Source organism: Myzus persicae, unplaced genomic scaffold, assembly GCF_001856785.1.
Source record: "Myzus persicae strain clone G006 unplaced genomic scaffold, MPER_G0061.0, whole genome shotgun sequence".
Taxonomy (NCBI): Eukaryota; Metazoa; Arthropoda; class Insecta; order Hemiptera; family Aphididae; genus Myzus; species Myzus persicae.
Window position 1 is genome coordinate 21479 of NW_019104140.1, and position 16721 is coordinate 38199.

Sequence of the window (16721 nt, forward strand, 5' to 3'; positions counted from 1 at the left end):
AAAACAACATATATTATTTTATACCTGTGTGTATTTTTATACATAAAAAAAAAATAAAATTGTATAATATATTTAATTCAACAATATACCTACTGATGTTATTTTAACTATTAACCTGTATTGATAATGTAAAATATTGCCATTTTCCAATATGCAACTGTTCAACGCATGTACCTACTCAGAATTAATATAATTAATTTACGTCTTAATGCTATAGATTGAGTAAACGTCTAGTAATAAATCACAATATGTATTTTATTCTACGCACACGCCACACATTTTTGTTATTTTAAAACTCCAAAGCATATATAATTTACAATTTAATTTGACAGATTCAGTAAAACGTAAAATCAACCTTCATATTAAATTTCAAACTGTGTGCATAATATGGATTATCGAATGACTTGTGTGTTAACCAGATAATGATACTATCAGGATTACACGGCGTTAATAGTATATTACCTAGTTGGACTTATCACTGCAACCTAAAATCTTTTTCTTTTTTAAATTTGAATAATACAATTTTATTTCGTTTCTATAATTTGTGAATTATAAATTAAACAGGCTACATTTTTAGTCATCTCAAACATTAAATAACCTTACAATTGCCGTTTATGAATAGTCACAGTGCTGGGTGTGAAGATTAATGGTAAGAATATCTAAATTTATTAGTGAAAATTCGTTGTTACTTGTTGTTAGTTTATCGACGTTGCAAGCTGAGTCAGGCGGTGACTATAGTTATTAGTTATTACTTATTGTGGACAATATTATTGAATGTTCAACATTTTTGTTATTTCTTATATTCATTGTTTAGTCTTTAGTGTCAGCTAATGTAGCTGCCAGAGTGCTATTAATTATTATTTTAATATATGAAGACTTTAACACCAATATTAAATTTAAAGAATATGTATGGACTTGTAGTTGGAACCTATTTAAAAAGTTTCTGTATAATATTCTTTAGTGTGTATTTGTGTTTTGTACTGTTGAACATCTGTATAATCTCTGGCCTAGCAGGCGTTACTTTAAATATATTAATACCGTGGAAATTAAATGACTTATTGTTTGGTTAAATTCGCTAACATTTTACAAATTTCAGTAACTAATTTGTTTTATCATATCGAGTTATGGTGATTTAAAGACCCCACAATTAATATTCCCCTGTTTCCAAAAAAACTCCGGGACGGCTATGTAATAATGATATAGTCTATATAGTAAATATTCTTAGATTTTCCATAAAAAAGGGACTTTTATACTTACATATTTACATATCGATTCTTTTAAGCGCATAGATTCGTGAAACTATACAATAATATCAGTGTCGAGCTGGCTTATGAACTATGATTGGGCATACAAACTAAAGAAAACATTAAACTGTTAATACATTGCAATAAAAATGTTTTGGAAATAATTTATTACTTTAAACTTATAAAAAAATAACATTTTACTCAACAATGTTTTACATATTACATAATACCTATAGGCATTTTTTTATACTTGAACACATCAAATAGAAAAAAATGCATTAAACATAAATAACATTAATTAAATAAACTAAAAATAATTATAAAAAAAGAGGTTTTTTTTGCAATTGCTAGAAGATCCTCATATTTATCAAATATATTTGCAAATTTTAAGTTTTTAAAATACTCGTTTACACTCAATTTGTGAGCACAAGTTCGCGGAAGAATAAGAACGTATTTGAATGCTATATGCATAATATGTTGAATAAACCAGAAATTATAGTCGTTAATTCAAAAAAAAAATTGGAATGTCCCACTCAAGATTCATAATTGATTTAAAATTTAAATATATGTTTATACATTTTCCCATTTGGTTATAGGTATAGGCCCTTAATATTGAAAAATATTAATCTCACATCAATCGTTGCCCGTCGGGTATAAGCTGAGTGGGCCAGATCGACGCATTGGGTAATATTATTTCAGGAAAATATCTTCAAAATATTAAAGAATAGAGAGTGATGTGGTCATTTACTGATTTACCAGCATTTATATTTCATCCTGGTAACTGGTTTAAAAATTATAATTAAAACACACCGCAGTGTAATAACATACAAGGCAGCGTTGTACAGATTACAAATGAATGACTTATGACAATGAGTTAGGTACTTAGGTACTTATGTTATGACATTTTATTGCTTTTTAAGTATAATTTCCGGAAGAGAATATTGATCGATGAAAATATTCAGTAAGTACCGCTGTAGAGATTATTCTCGGTTTACATGCTAATATGCATTAATTACTACTCTATAAGACCGTAATATAAATTAGACCTTACTGTCTCTACAATGTAATACACTATGACTATACGTTGACCCGCGTGGTTATCTAATAAGTAATAACACTAGCAGATAACCGTGGTCGAACCATACGCATAATCGTTGGCATGGTATGCCTCTCGCAAAGATATCGTTCTCCCCCCCCCCCCCCCTCCTCTGTTTCAAGCTTTAATTATACATGGATTATTAATACTTTTTTTTTAAATCAATATGATTTAGCTTTAGTATTATTTTTATGCATTCGTTTAACGTAATTGATAATTTTTTATTAAATCATATGTAATCGTACACTTAAAGTTTTGCTCGTTATAAAATAAATTAGTAAGTACCTACTAGCTTAAGCAAGAAAATCTTGAGAGGATTGTTTGATAAAATATTTGTCATTGTAACAAAATAAATACTAAATAGTTAAATAGCTATAATATACACAAGACAAGAAAATGTCATGTTTTTAATTTAAATAATAATGACAAAAAATTGAAACAAGAACATCATATGTTAATATATTAAATGCGAATCAGACACTTATAGTGGAGAACATTCCTCCAATATTTGGAAATTACCTAATTAAATGTATAGCCAATAAAAATAATAAAATATCTAAACATAAATGTTTTGTTTTAATTCTAAAAAATTAAAAAACATCCATAAAAGATAAACTGAGTGTTTTTTTAAACATAGGGCTGGATACAATTTTTTTATATATTTTGAGACCGTTTTTGAGTTACAGTTGCCATGGCAAATAAAAATGTTGTTATTGTACCTAGGTTTCCACTAGCAACCGACGATTAATATAATTACGTTACCATAACAACCTCGTTAGCCAAAACAACGATTTCTCCATCAATGTTTGACGGTCGTACAGATAATGTACAAAGAAAATCGAAAAATCATCTTGAAATTCCAACCACTATTGAAAATCAATTTCCTATCTGCAAATAAATGTAAAATAATTAAAATGTGTTAAATTTTGAACACTCACCTGCCTGAAAGAGTCGTCATAAAAGTAAGGCACCATCGGATGATAATTTTAACATTGCTATAATAATTATTACTAGATAGCTGTTTGCTCGGCGTGCGTGTGATCTATACGCAGCTACGCATCATACACTGTTTTCCATCTCATTTAAACCTATATTTAATCGCGGGATTCAGCATAAGTAATTTGTTTACTATTATAACCACTTCGCAGAGCTAAACGTTGTTGTTGTTGTTGTTGCTGTTGCTGCTGCTGCTGCTGTTGTTGTTGTTGTTGTTGTTGTTGTTGTGTAGGACCGCGCTGTACAGACACGATTCGATATTATAATTTGTGTATGCGTACGACAAAAATAAAGTAAACGTCAGTGTATGTATGTGTATCCATTAGAAGATATATGTGCGATGGTTTTCGATGGTAAAATGGAAAGAGAAAAAATATCAACGCCCCAAGGATACTACAGCAGTGGGCGCAGGCAGTGGTTCATTTAATTCTTGTTTGGCTGCTAAGTAACAACGCTCAGCGTGTCAGATGAAAATATTTTTGAGGGCTGTCTGGTTTTTATAAAATCCAGCCTCGTGCCTCTCGCCCTTGTAGCGTGAACATTAATATATTTTTACGTACCTATTGACTATTGAGTATTGGGTATTATACGTGTATGTATGACGTGTGTGAGTGTGTGTGTGTGTGTGTATATATAACGACCGAGAAAACGATCAAACGGTGTTTTCGTTTTCAAAGTGTCCTCAACAGTCTCGCCCACTGTGATGAGAAAACATTATACAACCACCGTCGATTTAAATGACTTTTGTTTTCTTTTTCCTCCGTTCGCGACATTAAGTTTTAATATTATATAGCCATTAGTCTGCGACTCAGTGAGTACACACGGTAAACGTTTTAAGCTAATAACATCATTATTAAGTGTGCTTATACTTTTATGGTTGACAATACTGTTATTTTTTAAATTCTTAAATGCCATTATGCATGTAGATACTATGCGACAGCCGGCAGCGGCAGTTCTCTTGGTACCTACTCAACTATATACAGAGTAATTCACCAGCATGCCCATTTCTCACCCAGTCACTTCCTTTTTTTCTTTGTAGTAATTTAAAATCTGACTTTTGGAATTTTTAAGTATAAGTATCTATAAAGACCGTATTTAATAATTTTTTAGATATTTCATACTACTTAAATAGTGTCCTGTGGAGATAAAAACGTCTGTTGTTCCCATGTGAACCCCATTTTCTACTGTTAATTTTTTAATAGATAAACGGTGATTTGATCATATGAGTCATTAATATTAATCAATCAACATTTAAAATCTGTATAAAAATGGTCTAAGTATAATAAATACAAGATTCAATATTTCATCTATTTGATATTTTTTAAAACCATTTTATATTACAATGTTATCATAAGTACAAACATTTTAATAACCGAGAAACAACTCGTTCAAATTTTGAACGAGATACGTCAAAATTTTGAAAGAATTATCAACTGAATTATTTACAGTAAAATGGAGGATTCACATTTGATAAACAGAAGTAAAAAAATATGATCTTTAAGCATATTTAAATAATAATTCAAAAATCAAAACATAAAAGAATTAATTTTTAAAGGAAAAAATGGGTGATCATGCACAGAGAATGGTCACCCTGTATAGTATGGTATATATAGGTGACAAACATCTTACAATTAAAGCAGAATTATTCTAGTCAGTCTTTTTTGAAAAACATCTCTAACCGTATTTAAAATGAATACTCATTAAAACTTGTTTTCGACGTCCGAGGAATGTATTCAACCGACCGTTCGACCATAATATACATTTTAAGAATACAAAAACAAACTATACTCGTAAAATATAATAATTGTTCATTGTATGATAAAAATAATGAAAATAAATAACAAGTAGGTAGTAAACATTATTCCAAAAGTTGATTCATTTGGGTATGAAGGGCACAGGATTAAGACGAAAATAAAATTCTTTCAACACCAAATCAAAGCAATTCAAATATTTAAATAATTATGGCTGTAGGTACATAATATTTTTATTATTTTAGTTAATTTAGGTACATAACAAACTCATAATGGTGTAATAAATCATATTATTATGTTCTACAGTATATACACACAGTATTGTTGTACGATTGCTTCGAATAATGTACCTATTTTGTTTCTAGTAAAGTCATTTTGAAAACAATAATCGTGGTTCAGCAATCTTAGGTGTTGAAAAAATTGAACCAAAAACAAAACAAAATTGATCGGACAAAAATATCCGGTGTAGCTCTACACGGAAATGCTTTACAAAAATATCAACACATGTTTTTAATACCTAACATAATTGGATAGACTTATTTTTTCAAATCATTTTGAGTTTTGTCGCTTCATAATACGTTAAGATAAAAATCGACTGAATAAAATCCTTTTCAAACGTAATCTTCAAGCTTTTAAGTCTCTTTTTGTAAAATTTAGGTAGGTTTACTAAATATTAAATAACATAAAAAATATATATTAAATATTTATAATAATGCAATACAACTATTATTAATCAATAATAAAAATAACTAGAGATATTATAAACTGTTGGATTTTCAACATTTTAATAAATAATTAAATTCTAAATGCTACTCATTAAGTATAATTTCTTATTTTAAGGCAGCCCCGTTTCCGCCAAAACCTACCTTTTTATTTACTACCAAGTCAATTAACACAAATATATTTCAGTTTTTTATATTTGATAACCCTTTGATGTAAGAATTGATTGATTATATTATAGACCATGTAGATAATATTTTTATAATTTATGCATTTTCTCCATTAATAGGAAAAATAGGAAAGATTAAGTTAGAAATGCATTTACTGAGATAAAGTGCTGTTATGATTTAATAAATTAAATTTTTATTTTATTTTATCATCAAGCTCCAACTTACAAACGTGTTCTATGTGAATAAAATTAAAATTAATTATTAATTCAGATATATTATCATATATATATATGTATGTATATTGTATACATTTAATGAAGAACAAAGTAATACATTAGGTTTAAAATATTGAATAATCTATAATTATTTAATACGTAAGTCTTACATGAATGTTTTATTTTTAATCAATAATTGATTACTGATTTGATTATTTTAGTTAGCCTTAAAGTTATTATTATAATTATTGCTAGTTATCAATAAATTCACATATTTTTATAATAAAAGGTTTTTTAAATCTAAAAACAGAAATTTTTTGTGGTGGAAAATGGAAATATATATTATTAGTTTAGCAATAAAGGAAAAGGTCGATTTTAGCTGAAAAGTGGAACACTATTTATATTTTAGAGCCACTTAGACCTAAAATTACTTGAAAAAATAGTCCTACCCAAATATGGTATCAAAAATAGGTGTTAAAAAAAATATAACATATTCTATACTACACGTGCACGTTAATCCACGTATCGGGAAGTATAATAATTTGAAACGTTAATACAAAAGTGCATTATCAATACCAACGTAATTAGGCAGAGAAGTGAATTTCATCTAAATCTGTGATAGGCATATATATTATATATTGTAGATTTAATGTATAAGCTTAAGGTACAATTACACCACGAAACCTCTGAATAAACTATGGCGAACACCACAGGAGAATTGAAATGGTTAAGGCCAAATAACATTAATTTATGTCAAATTGCACTCAGTTTAAAAAAGGTAATGTTTGAATTGTACTCGTTCTGATCATGATACATAAAACCTATTTAATAGGTATTTACTAACGAATATCAGTCGACGGTCTGAAGAATAAAGATAGCTACCTAATTCATATTTTTAATATCTTAAGTGTATTGTTTTTAATTAAATATTATACACACTAATATAGGTGCTTGAGCTGTAATTTAAAAAAGCCGTCAAGTAGGTAACCGCTGTACTACAGTAGTCGTCGAGATGTACCTCACCATTAAGTAGGTAGGCCACTGTAATGAATGTGTTAAATTTGAATTAAATGATAATTGTACAACGATGAAAAACGATTCTGAACAGTTAAGCGAATATATTGTATGTAAATAAATCAAACATTTTAAGTATTTTCTACCTCGCATACTAACTACATGCCAAATCGTACCTTAGGCATACTAAATCGATCAAAGTAGCAACAGTCCAACCTTTATTCTGCGTTAATGAATATTGTTCTTCTTTGACCATTCAATGAAGTTTTTCGGAAATTATAACAAAAAACCGTAATACTGTAACTGCGGACAGCACTTGGAAATCCGTAACACACCCTGTTATTATGATATGTCAGTCAAACTTTTTTTATAAAGAGATCTACTGAGAATATTTTTTTCCTCAGAGGATCCACACAAACATAGACAACTACTGTCGATAGCGATAACCAGTCACTGTCATTTTTTAAGCAGTTATTAAATGCATTTAATAATACATTTTACCAGAGTGGGGTCGATTTTGAAATTGCACCGCTTAGAATAACAGACGCGAAATATTGGGTAGTGCAAAAGGAGCATTTTTCTCTCTCAAAACATCATCGCTTCTAACTCAATATTTTTTTATTTCAAAGTTTTAATGATAGTTAATAATCAGGGACGTCATTTAAAAATGTCGCTTGCTGGATGCAAAGAAATGTATCAAACCATTATAATAGGCCGATCGCAAGCATAATGCAAATACATTGTTTTAAATCAAAAATTATTAGACAAAAATTAATTCAAAAGATAATTTTAAACAGTTACCTAATATTAAAGAACAGATCAAAATATTTAAATACTTTTATTTATAGCTGAGAAGAATTGAAATTCAAAAAATAATCACTTATTCATCATTAAAAATTACTATAAAACTATCAAATACTATGATTATTTATATAGAAAAGCGCCTCGAATGTTCAACAACAAAGTAGTAAAATGTAAAGAGCATCTATGGAGTGCGATTGCACACTCTTCCGCTAATGACGCCCTTGTTAATAATAATAAACTCTAATTCGATTTGGAAAGGGGATCGAGCTGTAATGAAAAATAATATTGATTCACTGTTTTTAATCATAATTCACAATATACTCAATTATATTATGTTGATATCCGTGTAATATATTCTAGTGCAAACATTTTGAGAAGTACTATAGGTAATTATATAATTATTATGTGCTAGTAAATGTGGTAATACTAATTAAGGGTAGTTGGGGTAGGTGGATAACCATGGAACATTCAACATAGTTCGCTTTATTTAAGAGCAATATCGATCACAATAATCACATCATTAGGTAAGTTGTGTAAAGGTATTTTCCCCTCACCTACCCAATCGAAACAATTTGAACTTTGAATCCCCGCAATTAAAGCTGGACTGGGACGGACCGTTTATCCGAACGTGACTACCGACAACCTCCATCATAATTTCCGGTTTTAAATTTAAACAACAATGACAACACAATTCACAATATTATAATTTATAACAACATCTCTCTATTATATAAAAAAGTTTCGTATAATATTTATACGAGTACATGTTCCGCTATTCCGCACAATAATAAATTGCCATGGCAACTTAAAATTAAATAATAATTATATCTGCAACCAATGGCAACCATTTATAAATAGAAAAAAAAATTTCAATTTTCACCGTAAATCTTAACATCCCTCTTTGGCTACCTCTTTAAAATGCAAATATCGGAAAATCCTTTCTTTTTGCACATCAAGATCATAATTCATAATAGATGAACCACTATTCGAAATTCCAAGTTCGTATTACGTTTTGTACCGATGAATGACTGAGTGAGTGGTATTTCGCTTATGTATATAATAATTATATAATTATGTTATTTTTGTTAATTTCTTTTAAGCTCTAATAATACATTTTTTACTACAATGGTAAATTATTATGATTGACTTTTTTTGAAAATAAAATAAAACGTTGTTATAAATATTTTTTATTATATATAATTATAGTTTTGATACTAATAAGTTGAGTGTGTATTGTTATATAACTATATTATAATCGTACTACTCATTTTTACTCAATGGATTGAATTATTATATAATATATAAATTTTTTTTAAAATTAATCTCTTAAGATGTAATTTATTTATTTGTTTACTAAATGAGTTTACTTCAGGGGCGTCATTTGGGATGTAGCAGGGTATGCGGATGCATAACTTAAATTTATCAAGATAGCATTTTGGCCTGACAATCATTTCTCTGTCCCTGGTGAAATTAATCTTTTTTTGTCAATTGTACTGTATTACTGTATTTGTAAGTATTGACAACTTAATGGCCATGTGATATTATTTAAATGAAATGTAAAAATGTTTGGTTTATATTAAATATTTGATGTGTGACTGAGGATTTCAGGATTTGTTTTACATACGATGTTTTTTATTACAATATATACATATATATATACATATAAATATAATGTATAAATATTTAAATTATATTTAAATTAAAATAATTTAAGTACCTAGTAACTTATTAGGTATACAATACTCATAAAATATTTGATTGTTTCTATGAAGATTCTAATTTTCAAAATTATTGTTCTGCATAAACTATTTTAAAGAAACGTATTGATTATAGAAATATAATCAAATCTTCAAATCATAACCGATAATGTTGGAAGAAAATTAATTTTGCGGAAACTAAAATTTAATCTTTTTCATTTTGACGAAAAAGATGATGCACGCCTGGGGGCAGAGTCCTATATAGTGGCTAGTGGCTATAGTACATTTTGATATTATATACAGTTTTATATAAAGGGTATACTCAAGTACCGGAAAAAAATCTGTATGCGATCTATATAATGTAGTAAATTACATTGCATGTCCGGTGTTTGGTCATTTACCTCGTTCGTACGTTCGCCATTCAGTTATAGGTACACCGAGAGTTCATTTAATCATCACGACTGTTGTAAAATACATACACAAACTAATTCATACAATTATATTTATCCACGGTACGTCACGTCAATACAATAATAATGGTCCGTGATCCCTCTACTGTAAGATAGAAGGTGCAATGGTTGATATTAATATAACTTTTAAATGTCTGAGTTCTAACTTTTATACATTAACTTTAAAACTATTTATCCAGGTACCTACATAAAAACCTATCCTATAGGTATACATAGACAAATTATTCCAGTTCTGCTATAATATACTCTAGACTCTATACTAAATAGAGTCTATAGTATCTAATAAAAACTATTTGAACTGTTTTTTTACAATTATTCAATATACAATTTATAATTGTATTTAAATACTTGTTGGAAAATAAGTGTATATATCTATTATACATGTTAAGTATTTTTTTAACAAGAATGCAGTCATGTCACATTGTTACCAACTATAATATGTGTGCATGTAAATATACCTATAATTAACACGGACAACGTACAAAAACACGATTACCTCGAGCGAGAAAAACATTTTTTTCTCTAAAAAACGACGGTAAACACATCGCGCGCACGGTCATATTATATTAATACGATCGATCGTGGTGATCGGTGACAGAAACGACGACGACTGTATTTTGGCATTAGAGAACAACGTTTTCGACCTTGAAAATTTCCGACGACGGCGACGGGTAGTCTTCTGACGTTATAATAATATACAGGTAGGTTATATAATTCATGACTAAAGCTATACATTTTTTAACGACAGTAAAATTCGAAATAAAAAAATTATTATTGTTTTGGTATGACGTAGGCGGACAGGGTGAACATACCATTTGATTATCGATGCGGGGCTTTATGTGAGACGGCACGTGAGGTCCAAAGGAATTACATTTTTGCCTATTATAGTAATATGTGTACTTATACATAAGTTCCTAGTTCATAGGCGCAAATCATCCAAAAATATTAGGGGGGTTTAAAAGACCAAGACGTTTTAGAGGAAGTAAAGCCGTGAGGGACTTTGCCCCTAACAATCCTCACAATATATATTGATACTTCAGACTCTTTCATGTATCCGTCAAGTTAGCTAACTCCGTTAATAAAATAAAATACATTTAATATTTAAATCAATATTGTTCAGGGCTGTGAATTTGTAGGAAAATACATTATTTTTAGCCTGTTGAGAAATATAACTTAACATAAAATTATCTTTTTTTTTAAAGTTATATAATACTACGTATAGTGATACTTCCATTAATGTTTAGTTAATCATTTTGTTGGTTGGAAGTTTCACTGTAATTATAATATAAATTAGTGGACATTTATTAAGGAATATCTAACCATATATCTCTCTATCTATATGGATAGTTAATATGTCCGATAGTCAATATTGACCCACGTGTTCAAGATTTTTAATTATCTTTTAAGTTAATCATAAGATTCGAAGTGTTAGCATTAAAAATTAAAATTCACCCTTGTAATTTGAACCATGCAATAATTCCTACACAACAAAAATGTTATGACTCATACATTAATGTACACGAATAATACAAATATAAAATATAAAGTTCCTAAATTATCAAAAAATATGCTTTTATGAGAAAATTACAAAATTGCGAAAATGCGAAGAATTTACTTGCCACTTAATTCAGATTTAGGACTGAATTTAATCCAGACATTGTAAGTAAAAAAGTATTTATGAAAGTACCTAATATATTGTATTATTATTATTATTATTAAAAAACAGAAAAGTCACTCTGCTGTATATAGTAAGTGTCCAGAGTACCTCGTCATTGAGAAGGTCGCTGTAATGGAAAATGTTCAATTTGAATTAAATTATATACATATATCTTTGTGTCTATAATAAAATAAAACCATTCAGCGGAGGCCTTTATTTCTAATGATATTTTATCATAATTGTATATTAATATAATTTATTTATTCCTTAGTACAAATAAGGTAGGTAGAACTAATTGTTTCAATACCAAATCATGAAACTGGTTTTGCGTATAAATTCCCATTATTCCTAAAATTCTATACATTTTTTTCCATTTTTTCGGTTATTTTGAAAAGCACGGTGAATTTTTTTATTTTTTTTCAGTTTTGAACCTCCAAAGTTATCATTTAGCTACTAAAAAGAAATATCCTAAAAGGAGAAAATTGAAACAGTTGTACTGTACCAAAATACGGATTGACGGACACAAAAAAATAAAAATAAACACGAAATATCATTGTATTTTTGTATATCTACCTTTTCCTTGCATTTCATACACAAAATAAGACGTATAAGTCCAATGTAATAAAAATTTATAACAGGCAACAATTTTATTATAATCGATGAATTTTTGAATAAAATCAGATATTACAAAAAAAGATGTTATGATAATTACAGTTTGGAAGTTGTAGGTTTGGTTAATAGTTTCTATATGATTTCAGTTAATCATCAAGGTAGAACGACAAGATTAAAAATTAAAATAAAAAATGCAAATGTTAGCATCTTTCGTAAACTGTAAAGGGAAAAAGTGCATCTTAGTTTGTAGGTAGGTGTGTGTTTTTATGTTTATTTAATATTTTCTATAATTCAAGTATAACCTACACATTTAAGACTGCTATGTAATTAAAAACTAATTAGTTATGCATTTTGAATAAATTGCTTGCATGTTGTAGATTTTTTATTGGCATATTTTATCGGTCTTATAACTTCAATAACTGTCCGAGCTGCAGTATAGTTATATAACTATATAAAATATTACAATTTTATATTGCCCGTCATTCGCTCTAAAATTGAAATATCATTAATAGCATACTAGACGCTCTATAATCTATATAATATATTCTCACCTTTAAATGTAATGATAAAAATTCAATCTAATAATAAACTAGATAAGTAAAACACTATTCTCAAAATTGCGGAATCGTGTATATTATAGTAACCATTTTATATCTACACAGTGCACGATTCTTAAAAAAATTAATTTTTACATACACGGTCCCGCATGGTTATAAATGCAACATTGCCACTTGCTATATACTGAAAAACATGAAAAAAATGTATTATTGTGACATGGGTATATTCGTACATATAGTTTTGTGCAATAAACGATTCTATATGCTGAATTTAAAAAAAAACATTCGATACAACATGATATAAGTTCACACTTTTCACGTTGTAGGACCTATTCTATTTTATATTCTGACTTGGATTCACCATCTTATCACTGTAATATAATATATTTTGAAATTATAAATAAGATATTATAGAAACTTTCATATGGCTAATTTTAATTTGGTTCCAAAACATATTTTTTTCGTTTTTATTACAGAATTATCGCATATCAATTGCCAATAGTTCATTAATTTTACTTTGTATATACAGACAAGTATAAGATAACGATATAAAGAAAATGTAATTATGGCAACGTTGCATAAAATAATCATGACGAATCGTGTATGTAGTATCTACATAAATATAGTATAATATATAGATGTAATTATTAATTAATAATTTTCTTAGCAAATTAGCTAAGATCTTCAAAAATTTAAGAAATTGTTCTCTACTGGTTTAATTAACAACACAAAATTTGTTGTACTTGGACACGAATTTGCTATGAACATTTGTGAGACGGGGGCAACCCAACGATTTGTGCACTGTGTTAGGAAATATAAATATATAGGTACTGTACTTACCCACTAAATTCCAAGACAATTTAACAATTTTTGTATATTTAAGTAAAATATTAAACGTTTACGGTAGGTAATAGGTATATAGTAGTTTGAAGTATTTATGAGACCGTCTACAACCTTTACAAAAGAAATCAAATTTTTTATCGTAATGCTATCGTTATACATATAATAATATAATTTTAATAGAGTAGACGTATACTGAATATCGAATAGTTATTTGTGTGCATTTACAGTTCAGATGTATACATATTTTGTAAAAAATGTTATTCTGTATAACTTGTCACTTGTCAGTACTTCAAACTACATAAAAATTAATTTAAAAAGACCAAAAACTGATTTGGAAAATAAATGCATTCACTGCAGTAAAATCAATCCTAATTATTTCAGTAATTATAGGTACCTAATTTGTTTCGACACGATCAGCTTATCAAGTCACGCGATTGCGCCTCTACATTTCAATCCAACGCCGCTGAAGTGGGTTGAAAGTTATTGTTTGATCATTTTTCAATGATATGCAAGTTTTATACGAGGGAAATTACATTTTTATTTACTCATCTATATTCTATACATACCAGCTACTGATGCTCTACTCGATAATTTGGTAAACACTAACGCAGCACCCACTCACCAAAAAAATAAAAATAAATGTTTTAACATAGGATAAAATATTTATAAACTTGTTAAAATAACACGAACTTGTAAGGTTTACTTAATTATAGAAAAGTAAGCCACTAAATTCCCTCCACCTATGCGCACCATTTATTCGGAGTTCGGAATTTTCATGCGTGGGTTCACCATACTCCACAGACGATATAATATGATACATAGTATACGCTACCTCTCCGCTTCACACTTAATGTATATGGATAGTACTTGCCCGATTTAATGATTTTCCGTCCATAAATATATGTTCTTCACCGACTGGATACTGAATACGCGGAACACGTCTTGAACAGCTGTATTTCATCAGCATGTACATTTGAAAATTACAGACTTTCCTCATATTATACATTATTTTTCGGACTAGTTTTAAATTTTTGTGGACAAAATATTCGCACACCTGGACAAAAAAAAGTGAGCGTGCTGAGAAAATGATGCAAAAATGTTTAAATCTATTTATCCACCATAACCGGATATGCAATTATTTAGCGGATATTTTATTTTCCTATGCACACCGTTTACATATTCAGAATTCAGAATTTTCATGCGTGGGTTTATCTACACTATACAGACGATACAAAATGGTTATAAATACATAAAATATATGTATAACATTATGCGCTTCCTCTCCACTTCACACTTAATGTACAGATAGTGCTTGCCCGAATAATTTCAGCAGAGGATTTAATGATTTTCCACCCACATGTTTTTCACCGACAAAATACCTGGAATACGTTAAGAACTTTCAATACCGCTGCACGGTAAAAATAACGTTTTATCAATCGTGTTCTTCTTTGATTGCGCAACACAATATTCACTATATACCTTTAATAAGTGTTTACTAATAAATTAGAGGCATCGGCAGAAATCACTGTTACATACGATGAAATAAATATTAGTTATTTGAAAATAGAACGTATACCTACGCACACGCGTATTTACACTACTATACCTATGCCTATATTATATGACAATTAATACGTAAATGTAAAAATCCAATAAATCAACAACAAATAATTATTACACAAATAAAATGGTTTATATTTTTTTGTTTAAAACATTATTACATAGTACACTAAACAAAGACTATCTAATAATAATTTAATAATTAAAATATTCTTTTATTTAAAAATGATTTAACACTAATGGTTTTCTTTTTCCAAACAATATTTTGAATATATAAGTAAAATATCATTAATATCATAATATATACTTTTAAATATTTCATTAGCACATAATATCGTAAAAGAGAAAAACTTAAAAAGACTTCAGCCTTATTATTTTTATATAAACATTTTTTTTTACAAACAGTGCGTATTTTTGTGGCTTCACTATTAACGCCAATCTGGTAATTATATAACAAAAGAAAAGGGGAAGGGGTATCAATTATAATAATTATATAATATTATTATTACTGGAAGATGTGTACCTATATGTATGTATATAGTACGTACTACGTACAGATCTCGGTCGACAGACAACAGCCGAGGATATATCGTCACAGACGATAATACGATGAAAACAACATAATTCAAGAAGAAAATTACATTAAGTTATAATAACAATAATATATAATAAGAATAATATATATTTATATATAATAATATGATGATGATTATAATAATAATAATAATAATAATAATTAATAATAATAATTATAGATTGACATAATATCACAACATTGTATAACTCTAGGACATTCAAAATTGCTCGATAAAAAGACGTTAGGTGTATATATTTAAAATAATTTTTCATAACTTTTATTTAAAAAAAATTTTAATACTGAACAAACATTGGATTGGAAGCTTTATAAAAAAAAATAAATATAACGATTATTATTTTATGTATATTTTATACAAAATAAATTGTAACAATTTGCGGTACACGTGTGATATTGTATAGAAAATATAATAATTATATTATAATCCGTATTTATCAAGTAGTGTACGCGCCTTAAACGAAAAACCGTTGATGTTATTTTTTTTTTAATAATCGTGTGGTTTACGGACATTAGGACGAGATGATGCGTGCGCGCGTCACGACGATGTTCATCTTCTTTCGTAATGTGTTTCCTCGACGTAATATAATATAATATTTATAATTATATACACGTTTTAAAAATCGGAATGTTTATTACAAACAATGCAATGTTATAAATAAGATGTTTAATTTAATTAAAATTTTTTTTTTGATATATTTTTTTTATATTTTTTTTTTTTTT